Below are 5,149 nucleotides of genomic sequence, written 5' to 3'. Positions count from 1 at the left end.
TAAAAAAAAAAAAAAATTAAAACAAGAAACTGTCAATTTAGAAAAGTCCAGGCCCTGATGAATTTACTCCTGAGTTCTACAAGAACTTTAGGGGAGATGTAACTTCAGTGCTCCTCAAACGCTTTAATACAGTCAAAAGAGAAGCAATATTTCCAAAGTCGCTTCCAAAGCTAGCCTTACCTTGATTCACAAGGAGCAACTGCAGGCCTATACCTGTTCACGACACATAAATCCTCCACAAGATGTGGGGCTGCAGGATGCAACAAATCATCAAGATCATGTGTCATGAGCAAGCAGGTTCCACCTAGGGAGGCAGGGTTGGTTCAGCACACACAAATCAATCAATGTAGCATAGACAGAAGCAACAGACATAAGCAAGGACAAAATCACCTGATCAGTTCATGCAGGAAAAGTCTTTGACAAAATCCAACATCTATTCATGACATATCCTCTAAAGAAAATAGATGTGGAAGAGCGTATCTCAATTCTATAAAAGCTATTTTTAACAAATCTACTGCCAACATCATATAAAATTCAGAAGCTAGAAGCTTTCTCTCTAAACTCAGGAAGAAGGAAAGAAGGTCTGATGCTACCTTTACTGTACACTATAGTTCTCTAAACATTAGCTGGAGCAAATTGGGAAAGAGAAAAAAGTAAGAAGGCCATGTATAGGAAAAGAAGAGCAGTCAAATGATCATTTACAGATGACATGACTCTCTACACAGAAGAGCCAAAAATTCCACCAAAAGATTTCTAGAACTATTAAGCAAATTCAGTGATATAGAATAGAAAATGAACATGCAAAAACCAATAGCATTCCTGTGCACTAATAATAAATTCACTGGAAAAGAAATTAGGGCAACATTACTGTTTGCAATAGCATCAAGAAAAATTAAATTCTTAAGAATCAATCTAATCAAGGAAGTGGATGTCCTCTACGACAGAACTGCAGCAGTCCAGAAAAGGAGATCGAAGGGCACAACGGAAGACAGCAAAACATTCCCTGTCCCTGGGTAGGCATAACTAGTATTGTACAAAATGACCATACTTGGGGCTGGGGAGATGGCTCAGTAGAATAAGCGCTTGCCTGGCAAGTGCAAGGGCCTGAATTCAATCCCCAGTTCTGAAAAAAAAAATGACCATACTTACAAAATTTATGTGCTGATTGAATGCCACACCAATAACAATACCAATAGTATTCCTCACAGAACTGTTCTGAACTTTACATGGAAGCAGAATAGACCTAAAATAGCAAAAGCAACCCTGGGCAACAAGAGCAAAGCAGGAGGAGTCACAATTCTGGACTTGAAGTTGTACTACAAAGCTACAGTGATAAAACAGCATGGTACAGGATGGTTCTGGCAAAACAAAACACAAGATAGAAACAAAAGCAAATATGTGGGTCAGTGGAATGGAACAGAAGATGCAGAAACAACTCTACGTACACGTAGTTACCCGATCTTTATCGAAGGGGCTGAAAGCTTATGTTGGGGAAAGGTAGCACACAGTACTGGGAAGACTGGCCGATCCCATGCAGAAGACTGACTCTAGCCCCGTATCTCTCACCATGCACTACACTAAGGCAAAGTGCATCAGTGATCTAAATATTAAAACAGGCAAATGGGATAGAAGATAAAGTTCTTGAAGACATAGGCACAGACAAGACTTTACGAGCAGAGCACAGTTTCACAAGAGAGAACACCGAGAATCAACAAGTCACATCGTATGACACTTAAAAGCTTTTCTTCAGCAAGCAAAACAACCATCAGGACAAAGAGAAAATCTATAGAATGGGCACAGTTGCTTTGCCAGCCATCTTTCCTCTGACAGAACCAGGATTTAGAATACATTGTGGGGAGTGGTGGAAGCTGGAGATCAATCTCGTGTGTGGGGCTGGAGCAAGGTTGGGCCAAGAACAAAGAACACCTGAGGGGACCCTTGTGAACAAGCTGCTGCAGTGCGGAGAACATCAGGCTCGTGAGCCAAGCCGAGCAAGCAGGTTGCTAGGCATAGGGGTGTCACCTGACACTGGCCTGCCAAGTGAATAAACAAATGCACTGCCCTGGTTGAGCAGTTCCTTTCTTCCCATCTGGAGAGAGGTTCCACCTGACCTCAGCTTTCTGTTTTCTGACTCTTGTTTTTAATTTTCTTCATCCTCCACTGTCCTTCACCCCAAGAATTTGGAGAACTGCACTGGAATTGGCAATATATAAATCACTCAAAAAGTATCCTCCAATGAAAGAATGGATGATCAAAAAAATAAGCAACTACCATGAGCAACACTTTTTTTGTGTGTTCTTTTTGTTTTGTATTTAGGGAAGGGCCTACAGGGTGTTCAGGGTCTCACTACTAGATCGGACTTGTAGTGATCTGCCTGTTTATAGCCTCCCAAGAGCTGGGATTGCAGGCGTGCACCACCAGGCCCAGTCTTAGCAACACTTCTTATAAGAAGTACAAATGGCCAATAAATACTTGAAAAATGTTTGACATTCTTAGCCATGAGAGACACATAAATGAAAACAACACTGAGATTCCATCTTATTCCAGAGAAAATGACTATATCAAGAAATCCAGCAACAACAAATTGTAGCAAGGATGCAGAAGAAAAAGGAAACTTTATCCATTGTTTATGGGAGTGTAAACTAGTACAAACATGTACGGAGATTCCAAAAACTAGCACACAGACATGAAATTCCATTCAACCCAGCTAATCTCCTGCTAGGTATCTTCCCTAAAGAGATAAAAGACATTGCATTATAGTGATCTATGCATGTCCATGTCTATAGCGACCCAATTCGCAATAGCTAAATCTTGGAAGCAGCCTATATGCCCATGAAGAGGTGAAGGGATAAATAAAATGTGGTGCTTACACACACTGGACTCTACTCTTCCACAGAAAGGAAAAACTCGAGTCCTGTGTAAGCAAAGAAATGCACCTCGGGCTCTAATGTTAAGTGAACACTTCTGCCATGGAAGCCTAAACAGCGCATGGTTTCTCTTGTATGGGAAACCCAAATTATCAATAAAGAATAAGAAAGATGATAGAGGAGCAAAGACATGGAGAGAGGGGCAAGGAGGGCAAGGAAAGATGGAGCCGGTGAGGAGGAGGAGGAGCAGATGTGAAGAGAATGACGCTGTGCACACATGTGCATGGACTCCTCAGGTCGAACACAATCATTGGACTGTAAACATGGGCTAATTAAAAAGAAGGCTGGAAGGAACTGTTTCTGATTTTTAAAATGAGACTATGGACTCCTGCAAGAACTCAATGCAATATATGATCTCTAATTGGATACTGTATAAGAAGAAATTTGATACTGTATAAGAAGATAAACATGGTAAAAGTCATGATCGAGACAGTTGGAAAATTCAAGTATTGGTCATATAATTAACAATATTGTGAAAATCTTAAATTTTCTTTTCTTTTTTCTTTTTGATGGAGCCAGGGATTGAACTCACACCCTTGCACTTGCCAGGCAAGCACATATTCTACTGAGCCATCTGCCTGGCCCCAATCTTAAATTTTCTATCATTGTCATTGTATTCCTGGTTCTTAGAAGATTCAGGAGTATAGTACGGTGACATCTAACTAACCTCAAATGGCTTGGGAAAAAGTCGAGAGACTGAGAGAGAAAACAAATACACTGAAATATTGGGGAATCTAGGTAAAATAAAAACAATGCAAAATAAAAGCATGACCAGCTACATACATAATGTCAAATATTCTTTTGTGTGTGTGCCAGGAATTGAACTCAGAACCTTGTCCTTGCCAGGCAGGTGCTGTGCCACTGAGCTATAGACCCAGCCTAATTTCAAATATTCTAATAGTCACATTAAAGAAGTAAAAGAAAATTAAATAATTTTAAATATTTTACGGAACCTATAAAACCCAACTAGTACCATTTTAATCATTTACAAAGATTGTGCTTTTTTATATTCCTGTTTTTCATAGAGGCTTACAATATGTATATTTAACAGTGAAACAACCTGTAAATCAGTGCTAGCATCCACAATGGAACAACAATAGCTACATGTCACTGGAGGCCCTACAATTTATAGCAAAGGCCTCTGTGAAAAGGCACGCTTGTTCCCTGTTCCACATTTTGCATAAGCTCTGTGTGTTGCAGAACAGAAACTTAAGGGAAAATAAGTTATTTGCATGAGAATGAGCAGATTACTGCTGGGAAGACACGGAAAGAAACTTCTAACACAAGTTAGTGTCTCTTGGAAGAAGTGAGTGTTGGGGACAGCACTGAAGAGTGGCTTTCACTCTACTCCTTTTTGTATCTTATGTATAACATAATGATCAAGCCTATTGAAATAAAACACTAAAATAGCATTATTTATTAATAACATTAATAAAGAACATTTATTCTAATACTCTAATGTTCAGGTCTGGTTACCCTGCAACTGAGCTCCACCTACTGTACCTGCTTACCTAAAATTCCTTGGTATGGAAAAGAGGTATAGGTTGTGCCTATAACAGTTTAGTAACATTTTCTGGCAATATTTTGCATCTTATTGGTGTGGCAACTGCTTTGAATCTTAGCTGCATATTACTGAATGATCTTAGGTAAACCAGATCAGTGATGTAAACTCCAAGCCTGAGTTCTGGACACAAGCAGCAGTATCTAATTCTGTGGCGACAGATGGTGGCTGTAACTCACAGCCGAGCCGGATGCCGTTCATTACGAATTGATGCATCTCACGTAAGCTTGCTTGCATCTTGCAGCACAGAGGGGTCTCTTGGGTTCCATTTCTTCAATTGTAGCTGCTGGCATTTTCAGAGCTGAGTTATATCTTCTGCTTCTGTTTCACGAAGGGTTCGGAGTTGAGGCTGCGCAGTAAGGGCTTTTGAACCCTGTGGGTGATGACATCATTTCCTGGCTGCGTCCGGCAAATAATGCAAAGGGGCGAATCAACTGTCTGAATAATACTTTTTTGAAAATTGAGAAGGTGAGAAACTGGGCTTGAAGAGTTTACTTGAATTCCCATGCAGAAGCGCTGGCCTTACCCTAGACATGTCCTCCTCAGCTCCTTAGCCTGAACAGCAGAACATACATGGTAAGAATCATGCAATATCTTTTTTTTTTTTTTTTTTTTTTTTGTATTTTAGGGAAGGGTCTACAAGATGTTCAGGATCTCACTA

This window comes from Octodon degus, unplaced genomic scaffold (assembly GCF_000260255.1).
Source record: "Octodon degus isolate 3935 unplaced genomic scaffold, OctDeg1.0 scaffold00034, whole genome shotgun sequence".
Taxonomy (NCBI): Eukaryota; Metazoa; Chordata; class Mammalia; order Rodentia; family Octodontidae; genus Octodon; species Octodon degus.
The sequence above is the reverse complement of the archived record's forward strand: the minus strand, read 5'-3'. Positions refer to the sequence as shown.